Here is a 16811-nt window from a genome sequence, read left to right as displayed (position 1 = left end):
CAGTAATGTGCAGCATGTAGGACTCACAAACATCTTCTGCTGATTACAATAATGTGCAGCATGTAGGACTCACAAACATCTTCTGCTGATTACAGTAATTTGCAGCATGTAGGACTCACAAGCATCTTCTGCTGATTACAGTAAAGTGCAGCATATAGGACTCACAAGCATCTTCTGCTGATTACAGTAATGTGCAGCATGTGGGACTCACAAGCACCTTCTGCTGATTACAGTAATGTGCAGCATGAGGGACTCACAAGCATCTTCTGCTGATTACAGTAATGTGCAGCATGTGGGACTCACAAGCATCTTCTGCTGATTACAGTAATGTGCAGCATGTGGGACTCACAAGCATCTTCTGCTGATTACAGTAATGTGCAGCATGTAGGACTCACAAGCATCTTCTGCTGATTACAGTAATGTGCAGCATGTAGGACTCACAAGCATCTTCTGCTGATTACAGTAATGTGCAGCACGTAGGACTCACAAGCATCTTCTGCTGATTACAGTAATGTGCAGCATGTAGGACTCACAAGCATCTTCTGCTGATTACAATAATGTGCAGCATGTAGGACTCACAAGCATCTTCTGCTGATTACAGTAATGTGCAGCATGTCTGTATTGAGTGTGACTGCATATGGATTGCTATGTTACAGTGATTTCCAGGAAAACTCTGCAACGTTCCATTCAGCGGCGTAGCGAGGGTGGCGCTGAGATTTCACATGGCGCCGGAGCCGTGCTCTGCCTGCTTGCTACTAAATATCATGGGGGAGGAAGGGGGGGGGGCGCGAAACATGCCCTTGCTCCGGGCACCGTGGCACCTAGCTACACCACTGGTTTTCTTTCTTATGCAGATGCAGCGGCAGTCAGGCAATGCTGTATATCATCTTACTAAGCAGAAGGCTTTCCATCTACCCAGCGCTGGCTGCCTGGCTTTTCCCCGTGATTACGGCGTTCCCGGCCCATACACCCGTCCTCATCGGTAACTGGGATCGTAGTATACAGAACATTTGTGTTCTCGGTTTGGAACATTAACAAATGCTAAATCTAGTTTTGCTTTGCTATAATAACCTGTGGGTCTCGCCTCTGTAATCCTGATATAACCATTACTGACGCAGAGCAGGGCATTTATCAAGATGTCACATCGTCTTCCATTACTCAGCTCCACCGCGTTCTACAGCTCTAGCGTTGGCCCGACTTTCCTCTGCGCATTAATGTAACTGGTCACTGTCAGCACATTTCAGCGCTGGCTGCGTCCCAGGGTCCCGTATATCATTGTACTCTGTGACCCTTATTTTTGTGAAGTGAAGTACATGAATAATTGGCTGTAAGTACCCCAAGTACAAAGTGACACATTTCCAAAGGTGCTGACATTATTATTTAGCTCATCTCAGTGCCGTGTTTAATGGAAATGATACATTTAATGGAACAATAGGTGTGTGCGAGGCGATCACCTTTCCCCTAATAGTGCTCAGAAACCTGTATTGGTGTATGGATGGTGCCTTATATAGAGCAAGTTCCGCCCCCGGCTTCCTTCTGTGCTGTTCACCGACGTCTCGGCAGAGTTGTGATTGGATACAGATCAGGGAGGGTCCCTGTGCGCAGGATTGTTGTTCTGTGCTGTTCACCGACGTCTCGGCAGAGTTGTGGTTGGATACAGATCAGCGAGTGTCCCTGTGTGCAGGATTGTTGTTCTGTGCTGTTCACCGACGTCTCGGCAGAGTTGTGATTGGATACAGATCCGCGAGTGTCCCTGTGTGCAGTATTGTTGTTCTGTGCTGTTCACCGACGTTTCGGCAGAGTTGTGATTGGATACAGATCCGCGAGTGTCCCTGTGTGCAGGATTGTTGTTCTGTGCTGTTCACCGACGTCTCGGCAGAGTTGTGATTGGATACAGATCCGCGAGTGTCCCTGTGTGCAGGATTGTTGTTCTGTGCTGTTCACCGACGTCTCGGCAGAGTTGTGATTGGATACAGATCCGCGAGTGTCCCTGTGTGCAGGATTGTTGTTCTGTGCTGTTCACCGACGTCTCGGCAGAGTTGTGATTGGATACAGATCCGCGAGTGTCCCTGTGTGCAGGATTGTTGTTCTGTGCTGTTCACCGACGTCTCGGCAGAGTTGTGATTGGATACAGATCCGCGAGTGTCCCTGTGTGCAGGATTGTTGTTCTGTGCTGTTCACCGACGTCTCGGCAGAGTTGTGATTGGATACTGATCAGCCAGTGTCCCTGTGTGCAGGATTGTTGTTCTGTGCCGTTCACCGACGTCTCGGCAGAGTTGTGATTGGATACAGATCCGCAACTGTCCCTGTGTGCAGGATTGTTGTTCTGTGCTGTTCACCGATGTCTCGGCAAAGTTGTGATTGGATACAGATCAGCGAGTGTCCCTGTGTGCAGGATTGTTGTTCTGTGCTGTTCACCGACGTCTCGGCAGAGTTGTGATTGGATACAGATCAGCCAGTGTCCCTGTGTGCAGGATTGTTGTTCTGTGCTGTTCACCGACGTCTCGGCAGAGTTGTGATTGGATACAGATCAGCGAGTGTCCCTGTGCGCAGGATTGTTGTTCTGTGCTGTTCACCGACGTCTCGGCAGAGTTGTGATTGGATACTCATCAGCGAGTGTCCCCGTGTGCAGGATTGTTGTTCTGTGCTGTTCACCGACGTCTCGGCAGAGTTGTGATTGGATACTGATCAGCGAGTGTCCCCGTGTGCAGGATTGTTGTTCTGTGCTGTTCACCGACGTCTCGGCAGAGTTGTGATTGGATACAGATCAGCCAGTGTCCCTGTGTGCAGGATTGTTGTTCTGTGCTGTTCACCGACGTCTCGGCAGAGTTGTGATTGGATACAGATCAGCGAGTGTCCCTGTGCGCAGGATTGTTGTTCTGTGCTGTTCACCGACGTCTCGGCAGAGTTGTGATTGGATACAGATCAGCGAGTGTCCCTGTGTGCAGGATTGTTGTTCTGTGCTGTTCACTGACGTCTCCTCAGAGTTGTGATTGGATACAGATCCGCGAGTGTCCCTGTGTGCAGGATTGTTGTTCTGTGCTGTTCACCGACGTCTCGGCAGAGTTGTGATTGGATACAGATCCGCGAGTGTCCCTGTGTGCAGGATTGTTGTTCTGTGCTGTTCACCAACGTCTCGGCAGAGTTGTGATTGGATACAGATCCGCGAGTGTCCCTGTGTGCAGGATTGTTGTTCTGTGCTGTTCACCGACGTCTCGGCAGAGTTGTGATTGGATACTGATCAGCCAGTGTCCCTGTGTGCAGGATTGTTGTTCTGTGCCGTTCACCGACGTCTCGGCAGAGTTGTGATTGGATACAGATCCGCAACTGTCCCTGTGTGCAGGATTGTTGTTTTGTGCTGTTCACCGATGTCTCGGCAAAGTTGTTATTGGATACAGATCAGCGAGTGTCCCTGTGTGCAGGATTGTTGTTCTGTGCTGTTCACCGACGTCTCGGCAGAGTTGTGATTGGATACAGATCAGCCAGTGTCCCTGTGTGCAGGATTGTTGTTCTGTGCTGTTCACTGACGTCTCGGCAGAGTTGTGATTGGATACAGATCAGCGAGTGTCCCTGTGCGCAGGATTGTTGTTCTGTGCTGTTCACCGACGTCTCGGCAGAGTTGTGATTGGATACAGATCAGCGAGTGTCCCTGTGTGCAGGATTGTTGTTCTGTGCTGTTCACCGACGTCTCGGCAGAGTTGTGATTGGATACAGATCCGCAAGTGTCCCTGTGTGCAGGATTGTTGTTCTGTGCTGTTCACCGATGTCTCGGCAAAGTTGTGATTGGATACAGATCAGAGAGTGTCCCTGTGTGCAGGATTGTTGTTCTGTGCTGTTCACCGACGTCTCGGCAGAGTTGTGATTGGATACTGATCAGCGAGTGTCCCCGTGTGCAGGATTGTTGTTCTGTGCTGTTCACCGATGTCTTGGCAGAGTTGTGATTGGATACAGATCAGCCAGTGTCCCTGTGTGCAGGATTGTTGTTCTGTGCTGTTCACCGACGTCTCGGCAGAGTTGTGATTGGATACAGATCAGCGAGTGTCCCTGTGCGCAGGATTGTTGTTCTGTGCTGTTCACCGACGTCTCGGTAGAGTTGTGATTGGATACAGATCAGCGAGTGTCCCTGTGTGCAGGATTGTTGTTCTGTGCTGTTCACTGACGTCTCGGCAGAGTTGTGATTGGATACAGATCCGCGAGTGTCCCTGTGTGCAGGATTGTTGTTCTGTGCTGTTCACCGATGTCTCGGCAGAGTTGTGATTGGATACAGATCAGCGAGTGTCCCTGTGTGCAGGATTGTTGTTCTGTGTTGTTCACCGACGTCTCGGCAGAGTTGTGATTGGATACAGATCAGCGAGTGTCCCCGTGTGCAGGATTGTTGTTCTGTGCTGTTCACCGATGTCTTGGCAGAGTTGTGATTGGATACAGATCAGCCAGTGTCCCTGTGTGCAGGATTGTTGTTCTGTGCTGTTCACCGACGTCTCGGCAGAGTTGTGATTGGATACAGATCAGCGAGTGTCCCTGTGCGCAGGATTGTTGTTCTGTGCTGTTCACCGACGTCTCGGTAGAGTTGTGATTGGATACAGATCAGCGAGTGTCCCTGTGTGCAGGATTGTTGTTCTGTGCTGTTCACTGACGTCTCGGCAGAGTTGTGATTGGATACAGATCCGCGAGTGTCCCTGTGTGCAGGATTGTTGTTCTGTGCTGTTCACCGATGTCTCGGCAGAGTTGTGATTGGATACAGATCAGCGAGTGTCCCTGTGTGCAGGATTGTTGTTCTGTGTTGTTCACCGACGTCTCGGCAGAGTTGTGATTGGATACAGATCAGCGAGTGTCCCTGTGTGCAGGATTGTTGTTCTGTGTTGTTCACCGACGTCTCGGCAGAGTTGTGATTGGATACAGATTAGCGGGTGTCCCTGTGTGCAGGATTGTTGTTCTGTGTTGTTCACCGACGTCTCGGCAGAGTTGTGATTGGATACAGATCAGCGGGTGTCCCTGTGTGCAGGATTGTTGTTCTGTGTTGTTCACCGACGTCTCGGCAGAGTTGTGATTGGATACAGATTAGCGGGTGTCCCTGTGTGCAGGATTGTTGTTCTGTGTTGTTCACCGACGTCTCGGCAGAGTTGTGATTGGATACAGATCCGCGAGTGTCCCTGTGTGCAGGATTGTTGTTCTGTGCTGTTCACCGACGTCTCGGCAGAGTTGTGATTGGATACAGATCAACGAGTGTCCCTGTGTGCAGGATTGTTGTTCTGTGTTGTTCACCGACGTCTCGGCAGAGTTGTGATTGGATACAGATCCGCGAGTGTCCCTGTGTGCAGGATTGTTGTTCTGTGCTGTTCACCGACGTCTCGGCAGAGTTGTGATTGGATACAGATCAGCGAGTGTCCCTGTGTGCAAGTTTGTTGTTCCGTGCTGTTCACCGACGTCTCGGCAGAGTTGTGATTGGATACAGATCCGCGAGTGTCCATGTGTGCAGGATTGTTGTTTTGTGCTGTTCACCGACGTCTCGGCAGAGTTGTGATTGGATACAGATCAGCGAGTGTCCCTGTGTGCAGGATTGTTGTTCTGTGCTGTTCACCGACGTCTCGGCAGAGTTGTGATTGGATACAGATCAGCGAGTGTCCCTGTGTGCAAGTTTGTTGTTCCGTGCTGTTCACCGACGTCTCGGCAGAGTTGTGATTGGATACAGATCCGCGAGTGTCCATGTGTGCAGGATTGTTGTTTTGTGCTGTTCACCGACGTCTCGGCAGAGTTGTGATTGGATACAGATCAGCGAGTGTCCCTGTGTGCAGGATTGTTGTTCTGTGCTGTTCACCGACGTCTCGGCAGAGTTGTAATTGGATACAGATCCGCGAGTGTCCCTGTGCGCAGGATTGTTGTTCTGTGCTGCTCACCGACGTCTCGGCAGAGTTGTGATTGGATACAGATCCGCGAGTGTCCCTGTGTGCAGGATTGTTGTTCTGTGCCGTTCACCGACGTCTCGGCAGAGTTGTGATTGGATACACATCAGCGAGTGTCCCTGTGTGCAGGATTGTTGTTCTGTGCTGTTCACCGACGTCTCGGCAGAGTTGTGATTGGATACAGATCAGCGAGTGTCCCTGTGTGCAGGATTGTTGTTCTGTGCTGTTCACCGACGTCTCGGCAGAGTTGTGATTGGATACAGATCAGCGAGTGTCCCTGTGTGCAGGATTGTTGTTCTGTGCTGTTCACCGACGTCTCGGCAGAGTTGTGATTGGATACAGATCCGCGAGTGTCCCTGTGTGCAGGATTGTTGTTCTGTGCTGTTCACCGACGTCTCGGCAGAGTTGTGATTGGATACTGATCAGCCAGTGTCCCTGTGTGCAGGATTGTTGTTCTGTGCCGTTCACCGACGTCTCGGCAGAGTTGTGATTGGATACAGATCCGCAACTGTCCCTGTGTGCAGGATTGTTGTTCTGTGCTGTTCACCGATGTCTCGGCAAAGTTGTTATTGGACACAGATCAGCAAGTGTCCCTGTGTGCAGGATTGTTGTTCTGTGCTGTTCACCGACGTCTCGGCAGAGTTGTGATTGGATACAGATCAGCCAGTGTCCCTGTGTGCAGGATTGTTGTTCTGTGCTGTTCACCGACGTCTCGGCAGAGTTGTGATTGGATACAGATCCGCGAGTGTCCCTGTGTGCAGGATTGTTGTTCTGTGCTGTTCACCGACGTCTCGGCAGAGTTGTGATTGGATACAGATCCGCGAGTGTCCCTGTGTGCAGGATTGTTGTTCTGTGCTGTTCACCGACGTCTCGGCAGAGTTGTGATTGGATACAGATCCGCGAGTGTCCCTGTGTGCAGGATTGTTGTTCTGTGCTGTTCACCGACGTCTCGGCAGAGTTGTGATTGGATACTGATCAGCCAGTGTCCCTGTGTGCAGGATTGTTGTTCTGTGCCGTTCACCGACGTCTCGGCAGAGTTGTGATTGGATACAGATCCGCAACTGTCCCTGTGTGCAGGATTGTTGTTCTGTGCTGTTCACCGATGTCTCGGCAAAGTTGTGATTGGATACAGATCAGCGAGTGTCCCTGTGTGCAGGATTGTTGTTCTGTGCTGTTCACCGACGTCTCGGCAGAGTTGTGATTGGATACAGATCCGCAAGTGTCCCTGTGTGCAGGATTGTTGTTCTGTGCTGTTCACCGATGTCTCGGCAAAGTTGTGATTGGATACAGATCAGCGAGTGTCCCTGTGTGCAGGATTGTTGTTCTGTGCTGTTCACCGACGTCTCGGCAGAGTTGTGATTGGATACAGATCCGCAACTGTCCCTGTGTGCAGGATTGTTGTTTTGTGCTCTTCACCGATGTCTCGGCAAAGTTGTTATTGGATACAGATCAGCGAGTGTCCCTGTGTGCAGGATTGTTGTTCTGTGCTGTTCACCGACGTCTCGGCAGAGTTGTGATTGGATACAGATCCGCGAGTGTCCCTGTGTGCAGTATTGTTGTTCTGTGCTGTTCACCGACGTTTCGGCAGAGTTGTGATTGGATACAGATCCGCGAGTGTCCCTGTGTGCAGGATTGTTGTTCTGTGCTGTTCACCGACGTCTCGGCAGAGTTGTGATTGGATACAGATCCGCGAGTGTCCCTGTGTGCAGGATTGTTGTTCTGTGCTGTTCACCGACGTCTCGGCAGAGTTGTGATTGGATACAGATCCGCGAGTGTCCCTGTGTGCAGGATTGTTGTTCTGTGCTGTTCACCGACGTCTCGGCAGAGTTGTGATTGGATACAGATCCGCGAGTGTCCCTGTGTGCAGGATTGTTGTTCTGTGCTGTTCACCGACGTCTCGGCAGAGTTGTGATTGGATACAGATCCGCGAGTGTCCCTGTGTGCAGGATTGTTGTTCTGTGCTGTTCACCGACGTCTCGGCAGAGTTGTGATTGGATACTGATCAGCCAGTGTCCCTGTGTGCAGGATTGTTGTTCTGTGCCGTTCACCGACGTCTCGGCAGAGTTGTGATTGGATACAGATCCGCAACTGTCCCTGTGTGCAGGATTGTTGTTCTGTGCTGTTCACCGATGTCTCGGCAAAGTTGTGATTGGATACAGATCAGCGAGTGTCCCTGTGTGCAGGATTGTTGTTCTGTGCTGTTCACCGACGTCTCGGCAGAGTTGTGATTGGATACAGATCAGCCAGTGTCCCTGTGTGCAGGATTGTTGTTCTGTGCTGTTCACCGACGTCTCGGCAGAGTTGTGATTGGATACAGATCAGCGAGTGTCCCTGTGCGCAGGATTGTTGTTCTGTGCTGTTCACCGACGTCTCGGCAGAGTTGTGATTGGATACTCATCAGCGAGTGTCCCCGTGTGCAGGATTGTTGTTCTGTGCTGTTCACCGACGTCTCGGCAGAGTTGTGATTGGATACTGATCAGCGAGTGTCCCCGTGTGCAGGATTGTTGTTCTGTGCTGTTCACCGACGTCTCGGCAGAGTTGTGATTGGATACAGATCAGCCAGTGTCCCTGTGTGCAGGATTGTTGTTCTGTGCTGTTCACCGACGTTTCGGCAGAGTTGTGATTGGATACAGATCCGCGAGTGTCCCTGTGTGCAGGATTGTTGTTCTGTGCTGTTCACCGACGTCTCGGCAGAGTTGTGATTGGATACAGATCCGCGAGTGTCCCTGTGTGCAGGATTGTTGTTCTGTGCTGTTCACCGACGTCTCGGCAGAGTTGTGATTGGATACAGATCCGCGAGTGTCCCTGTGTGCAGGATTGTTGTTCTGTGCTGTTCACCGACGTCTCGGCAGAGTTGTGATTGGATACAGATCCGCGAGTGTCCCTGTGTGCAGGATTGTTGTTCTGTGCTGTTCACCGACGTCTCGGCAGAGTTGTGATTGGATACAGATCCGCGAGTGTCCCTGTGTGCAGGATTGTTGTTCTGTGCTGTTCACCGACGTCTCGGCAGAGTTGTGATTGGATACTGATCAGCCAGTGTCCCTGTGTGCAGGATTGTTGTTCTGTGCCGTTCACCGACGTCTCGGCAGAGTTGTGATTGGATACAGATCCGCAACTGTCCCTGTGTGCAGGATTGTTGTTCTGTGCTGTTCACCGATGTCTCGGCAAAGTTGTGATTGGATACAGATCAGCGAGTGTCCCTGTGTGCAGGATTGTTGTTCTGTGCTGTTCACCGACGTCTCGGCAGAGTTGTGATTGGATACAGATCAGCCAGTGTCCCTGTGTGCAGGATTGTTGTTCTGTGCTGTTCACCGACGTCTCGGCAGAGTTGTGATTGGATACAGATCAGCGAGTGTCCCTGTGCGCAGGATTGTTGTTCTGTGCTGTTCACCGACGTCTCGGCAGAGTTGTGATTGGATACTCATCAGCGAGTGTCCCCGTGTGCAGGATTGTTGTTCTGTGCTGTTCACCGACGTCTCGGCAGAGTTGTGATTGGATACTGATCAGCGAGTGTCCCCGTGTGCAGGATTGTTGTTCTGTGCTGTTCACCGACGTCTCGGCAGAGTTGTGATTGGATACAGATCAGCCAGTGTCCCTGTGTGCAGGATTGTTGTTCTGTGCTGTTCACCGACGTCTCGGCAGAGTTGTGATTGGATACAGATCAGCGAGTGTCCCTGTGCGCAGGATTGTTGTTCTGTGCTGTTCACCGACGTCTCGGCAGAGTTGTGATTGGATACAGATCAGCGAGTGTCCCTGTGTGCAGGATTGTTGTTCTGTGCTGTTCACTGACGTCTCCTCAGAGTTGTGATTGGATACAGATCCGCGAGTGTCCCTGTGTGCAGGATTGTTGTTCTGTGCTGTTCACCGACGTCTCGGCAGAGTTGTGATTGGATACAGATCCGCGAGTGTCCCTGTGTGCAGGATTGTTGTTCTGTGCTGTTCACCAACGTCTCGGCAGAGTTGTGATTGGATACAGATCCGCGAGTGTCCCTGTGTGCAGGATTGTTGTTCTGTGCTGTTCACCGACGTCTCGGCAGAGTTGTGATTGGATACTGATCAGCCAGTGTCCCTGTGTGCAGGATTGTTGTTCTGTGCCGTTCACCGACGTCTCGGCAGAGTTGTGATTGGATACAGATCCGCAACTGTCCCTGTGTGCAGGATTGTTGTTTTGTGCTGTTCACCGATGTCTCGGCAAAGTTGTTATTGGATACAGATCAGCGAGTGTCCCTGTGTGCAGGATTGTTGTTCTGTGCTGTTCACCGACGTCTCGGCAGAGTTGTGATTGGATACAGATCAGCCAGTGTCCCTGTGTGCAGGATTGTTGTTCTGTGCTGTTCACTGACGTCTCGGCAGAGTTGTGATTGGATACAGATCAGCGAGTGTCCCTGTGCGCAGGATTGTTGTTCTGTGCTGTTCACCGACGTCTCGGCAGAGTTGTGATTGGATACAGATCAGCGAGTGTCCCTGTGTGCAGGATTGTTGTTCTGTGCTGTTCACCGACGTCTCGGCAGAGTTGTGATTGGATACAGATCCGCAAGTGTCCCTGTGTGCAGGATTGTTGTTCTGTGCTGTTCACCGATGTCTCGGCAAAGTTGTGATTGGATACAGATCAGAGAGTGTCCCTGTGTGCAGGATTGTTGTTCTGTGCTGTTCACCGACGTCTCGGCAGAGTTGTGATTGGATACTGATCAGCGAGTGTCCCCGTGTGCAGGATTGTTGTTCTGTGCTGTTCACCGATGTCTTGGCAGAGTTGTGATTGGATACAGATCAGCCAGTGTCCCTGTGTGCAGGATTGTTGTTCTGTGCTGTTCACCGACGTCTCGGCAGAGTTGTGATTGGATACAGATCAGCGAGTGTCCCTGTGCGCAGGATTGTTGTTCTGTGCTGTTCACCGACGTCTCGGTAGAGTTGTGATTGGATACAGATCAGCGAGTGTCCCTGTGTGCAGGATTGTTGTTCTGTGCTGTTCACTGACGTCTCGGCAGAGTTGTGATTGGATACAGATCCGCGAGTGTCCCTGTGTGCAGGATTGTTGTTCTGTGCTGTTCACCGATGTCTCGGCAGAGTTGTGATTGGATACAGATCAGCGAGTGTCCCTGTGTGCAGGATTGTTGTTCTGTGTTGTTCACCGACGTCTCGGCAGAGTTGTGATTGGATACAGATCAGCGAGTGTCCCCGTGTGCAGGATTGTTGTTCTGTGCTGTTCACCGATGTCTTGGCAGAGTTGTGATTGGATACAGATCAGCCAGTGTCCCTGTGTGCAGGATTGTTGTTCTGTGCTGTTCACCGACGTCTCGGCAGAGTTGTGATTGGATACAGATCAGCGAGTGTCCCTGTGCGCAGGATTGTTGTTCTGTGCTGTTCACCGACGTCTCGGTAGAGTTGTGATTGGATACAGATCAGCGAGTGTCCCTGTGTGCAGGATTGTTGTTCTGTGCTGTTCACTGACGTCTCGGCAGAGTTGTGATTGGATACAGATCCGCGAGTGTCCCTGTGTGCAGGATTGTTGTTCTGTGCTGTTCACCGATGTCTCGGCAGAGTTGTGATTGGATACAGATCAGCGAGTGTCCCTGTGTGCAGGATTGTTGTTCTGTGTTGTTCACCGACGTCTCGGCAGAGTTGTGATTGGATACAGATCAGCGAGTGTCCCTGTGTGCAGGATTGTTGTTCTGTGTTGTTCACCGACGTCTCGGCAGAGTTGTGATTGGATACAGATTAGCGGGTGTCCCTGTGTGCAGGATTGTTGTTCTGTGTTGTTCACCGACGTCTCGGCAGAGTTGTGATTGGATACAGATCAGCGGGTGTCCCTGTGTGCAGGATTGTTGTTCTGTGTTGTTCACCGACGTCTCGGCAGAGTTGTGATTGGATACAGATTAGCGGGTGTCCCTGTGTGCAGGATTGTTGTTCTGTGTTGTTCACCGACGTCTCGGCAGAGTTGTGATTGGATACAGATCCGCGAGTGTCCCTGTGTGCAGGATTGTTGTTCTGTGCTGTTCACCGACGTCTCGGCAGAGTTGTGATTGGATACAGATCAACGAGTGTCCCTGTGTGCAGGATTGTTGTTCTGTGTTGTTCACCGACGTCTCGGCAGAGTTGTGATTGGATACAGATCCGCGAGTGTCCCTGTGTGCAGGATTGTTGTTCTGTGCTGTTCACCGACGTCTCGGCAGAGTTGTGATTGGATACAGATCAGCGAGTGTCCCTGTGTGCAAGTTTGTTGTTCCGTGCTGTTCACCGACGTCTCGGCAGAGTTGTGATTGGATACAGATCCGCGAGTGTCCATGTGTGCAGGATTGTTGTTTTGTGCTGTTCACCGACGTCTCGGCAGAGTTGTGATTGGATACAGATCAGCGAGTGTCCCTGTGTGCAGGATTGTTGTTCTGTGCTGTTCACCGACGTCTCGGCAGAGTTGTGATTGGATACAGATCAGCGAGTGTCCCTGTGTGCAAGTTTGTTGTTCCGTGCTGTTCACCGACGTCTCGGCAGAGTTGTGATTGGATACAGATCCGCGAGTGTCCATGTGTGCAGGATTGTTGTTTTGTGCTGTTCACCGACGTCTCGGCAGAGTTGTGATTGGATACAGATCAGCGAGTGTCCCTGTGTGCAGGATTGTTGTTCTGTGCTGTTCACCGACGTCTCGGCAGAGTTGTAATTGGATACAGATCCGCGAGTGTCCCTGTGCGCAGGATTGTTGTTCTGTGCTGCTCACCGACGTCTCGGCAGAGTTGTGATTGGATACAGATCCGCGAGTGTCCCTGTGTGCAGGATTGTTGTTCTGTGCCGTTCACCGACGTCTCGGCAGAGTTGTGATTGGATACACATCAGCGAGTGTCCCTGTGTGCAGGATTGTTGTTCTGTGCTGTTCACCGACGTCTCGGCAGAGTTGTGATTGGATACAGATCAGCGAGTGTCCCTGTGTGCAGGATTGTTGTTCTGTGCTGTTCACCGACGTCTCGGCAGAGTTGTGATTGGATACAGATCAGCGAGTGTCCCTGTGTGCAGGATTGTTGTTCTGTGCTGTTCACCGACGTCTCGGCAGAGTTGTGATTGGATACAGATCCGCGAGTGTCCCTGTGTGCAGGATTGTTGTTCTGTGCTGTTCACCGACGTCTCGGCAGAGTTGTGATTGGATACTGATCAGCCAGTGTCCCTGTGTGCAGGATTGTTGTTCTGTGCCGTTCACCGACGTCTCGGCAGAGTTGTGATTGGATACAGATCCGCAACTGTCCCTGTGTGCAGGATTGTTGTTCTGTGCTGTTCACCGATGTCTCGGCAAAGTTGTTATTGGACACAGATCAGCAAGTGTCCCTGTGTGCAGGATTGTTGTTCTGTGCTGTTCACCGACGTCTCGGCAGAGTTGTGATTGGATACAGATCAGCCAGTGTCCCTGTGTGCAGGATTGTTGTTCTGTGCTGTTCACCGACGTCTCGGCAGAGTTGTGATTGGATACAGATCCGCGAGTGTCCCTGTGTGCAGGATTGTTGTTCTGTGCTGTTCACCGACGTCTCGGCAGAGTTGTGATTGGATACAGATCCGCGAGTGTCCCTGTGTGCAGGATTGTTGTTCTGTGCTGTTCACCGACGTCTCGGCAGAGTTGTGATTGGATACAGATCCGCGAGTGTCCCTGTGTGCAGGATTGTTGTTCTGTGCTGTTCACCGACGTCTCGGCAGAGTTGTGATTGGATACTGATCAGCCAGTGTCCCTGTGTGCAGGATTGTTGTTCTGTGCTGTTCACCGACGTCTCGGCAGAGTTGTGATTGGATACAGATCCGCGAGTGTCCCTGTGTGCAGGATTGTTGTTCTGTGCTGTTCACCGATGTCTCGGCAAAGTTGTGATTGGATACAGATCAGCGAGTGTCCCTGTGTGCAGGATTGTTGTTCTGTGCTGTTCACCGACGTCTCGGCAGAGTTGTGATTGGATACAGATCCGCAAGTGTCCCTGTGTGCAGGATTGTTGTTCTGTGCTGTTCACCGATGTCTCGGCAAAGTTGTGATTGGATACAGATCAGCGAGTGTCCCTGTGTGCAGGATTGTTGTTCTGTGCTGTTCACCGATGTCTTGGCAGAGTTGTGATTGGATACAGATCAGCCAGTGTCCCTGTGTGCAGGATTGTTGTTCTGTGCTGTTCACCGACGTCTCGGCAGAGTTGTGATTGGATACAGATCAGCGAGTGTCCCTGTGCGCAGGATTGTTGTTCTGTGCTGTTCACCGACGTCTCGGTAGAGTTGTGATTGGATACAGATCAGCGAGTGTCCCTGTGTGCAGGATTGTTGTTCTGTGCTGTTCATTGACGTCTCGGCAGAGTTGTGATTGGATACAGATCCGCGAGTGTCCCTGTGTGCAGGATTGTTGTTCTGTGCTGTTCACCGATGTCTCGGCAGAGTTGTGATTGGATACAGATCAGCGAGTGTCCCTGTGTGCAGGATTGTTGTTCTGTGTTGTTCACCGACGTCTCGGCAGAGTTGTGATTGGATACAGATCAGCGAGTGTCCCTGTGTGCAGGATTGTTGTTCTGTGTTGTTCACCGACGTCTCGGCAGAGTTGTGATTGGATACAGATTAGCGGGTGTCCCTGTGTGCAGGATTGTTGTTCTGTGTTGTTCACCGACGTCTCGGCAGAGTTGTGATTGGATACAGATCAGCGGGTGTCCCTGTGTGCAGGATTGTTGTTCTGTGTTGTTCACCGACGTCTCGGCAGAGTTGTGATTGGATACAGATTAGCGGGTGTTCCTGTGTGCAGGATTGTTGTTCTGTGTTGTTCACCGACGTCTCGGCAGAGTTGTGATTGGATACAGATCCGCGAGTGTCCCTGTGTGCAGGATTGTTGTTCTGTGCTGTTCACCGACGTCTCGGCAGAGTTGTGATTGGATACAGATCAACGAGTGTCCCTGTGTGCAGGATTGTTGTTCTGTGTTGTTCACCGACGTCTCGGCAGAGTTGTGATTGGATACAGATCCGCGAGTGTCCCTGTGTGCAGGATTGTTGTTCTGTGCTGTTCACCGACGTCTCGGCAGAGTTGTGATTGGATACAGATCAGCGAGTGTCCCTGTGTGCAAGTTTGTTGTTCCGTGCTGTTCACCGACGTCTCGGCAGAGTTGTGATTGGATACAGATCCGCGAGTGTCCATGTGTGCAGGATTGTTGTTTTGTGCTGTTCACCGACGTCTCGGCAGAGTTGTGATTGGATACAGATCAGCGAGTGTCCCTGTGTGCAGGATTGTTGTTCTGTGCTGTTCACCGACGTCTCGGCAGAGTTGTGATTGGATACAGATCAGCGAGTGTCCCTGTGTGCAAGTTTGTTGTTCCGTGCTGTTCACCGACGTCTCGGCAGAGTTGTGATTGGATACAGATCCGCGAGTGTCCATGTGTGCAGGATTGTTGTTTTGTGCTGTTCACCGACGTCTCGGCAGAGTTGTGATTGGATACAGATCAGCGAGTGTCCCTGTGTGCAGGATTGTTGTTCTGTGCTGTTCACCGACGTCTCGGCAGAGTTGTAATTGGATACAGATCCGCGAGTGTCCCTGTGCGCAGGATTGTTGTTCTGTGCTGCTCACCGACGTCTCGGCAGAGTTGTGATTGGATACAGATCCGCGAGTGTCCCTGTGTGCAGGATTGTTGTTCTGTGCCGTTCACCGACGTCTCGGCAGAGTTGTGATTGGATACACATCAGCGAGTGTCCCTGTGTGCAGGATTGTTGTTCTGTGCTGTTCACCGACGTCTCGGCAGAGTTGTGATTGGATACAGATCAGCGAGTGTCCCTGTGTGCAGGATTGTTGTTCTGTGCTGTTCACCGACGTCTCGGCAGAGTTGTGATTGGATACAGATCAGCGAGTGTCCCTGTGTGCAAGTTTGTTGTTCCGTGCTGTTCACCGACGTCTCGGCAGAGTTGTGATTGGATACAGATCCGCGAGTGTCCCTGTGTGCAGGATTGTTGTTCTGTGCTGTTCACCGACGTCTCGGCAGAGTTGTGATTGGATACTGATCAGCCAGTGTCCCTGTGTGCAGGATTGTTGTTCTGTGCCGTTCACCGACGTCTCGGCAGAGTTGTGATTGGATACAGATCCGCAACTGTCCCTGTGTGCAGGATTGTTGTTCTGTGCTGTTCACCGATGTCTCGGCAAAGTTGTTTATTGGATACAGATCAGCAAGTGTCCCTGTGTGCAGGATTGTTGTTTCTGTGCTGTTCACCGACGTCCTCGGCAGAGTTTGTGATTGGATACAGATCAGCCAGTGTCCCTGTGTGCAGGATTGTTGTTCTGTGCTGTTCACCGACGTCTCGGCAGAGTTGTGATTGGATACAGATCCGCGAGTGTCCCTGTGTGCAGGATTGTTGTTCTGTGCTGTTCACCGACGTCTCGGCAGAGTTGTGATTGGATACAGATCCGCGAGTGTCCCTGTGTGCAGGATTGTTGTTCTGTGCTGTTCACCGACGTCTCGGCAGAGTTGTGATTGGATACAGATCCGCGAGTGTCCCCTGTGTGCAGGATTGTTGTTCTGTGCTGTTCACCGACGTCTCGGCAGAGTTTGTGATTGGATACTGATCAGCCAGTGTCCCTGTGTGCAGGATTGTTGTTCTGTGCCGTTCACCGACGTCTCGGCAGAGTTGTGATTGGATACAGATCCGCAACTGTCCTTGTGTGCAGGATTGTTGTTCTGTGCTGTTCACCGATGTCTCGGCAAAGTTGTGATTGGATACAGATCAGCGAGTGTCCCTGTGTGCAGGATTGTTGTTCTGTGCTGTTCACCGACGTCTCGGCAGAGTTGTGATTGGATACAGATCCGCAAGTGTCCCTGTGTGCAGGATTGTTGTTCTGTGCTGTTCACCGATGTCTCGGCAAAGTTGTGATTGGATACAGATCAGCGAGTGTCCCTGTGTGCAGGATTGTTGTTCTGTGCTGTTCACCGACGTCTC

At 51.3% G+C, this 16811-nt stretch overlaps 1 protein-coding gene across 7 annotated transcripts in view; it reads left to right on the top strand.

The window, feature by feature from the left end:
• The window catches only part of TTLL7 (tubulin tyrosine ligase like 7), a 191450-nt gene that overhangs the window by 129826 nt on the left and 44813 nt on the right, over positions 1 to 16811 (top strand). The gene's annotated exons all lie outside the window — the stretch shown is intronic.

The sequence above is a fragment of the Crinia signifera genome, chromosome 8 (genome assembly GCF_055691185.1).
Source record: "Crinia signifera chromosome 8, ASM5569118v1, whole genome shotgun sequence".
Lineage (NCBI taxonomy): Eukaryota > Metazoa > Chordata > Amphibia > Anura > Myobatrachidae > Crinia > Crinia signifera.
Note: the sequence above shows the minus strand (reverse complement) of the source record. Positions and strands in the feature narration are given on the sequence as shown.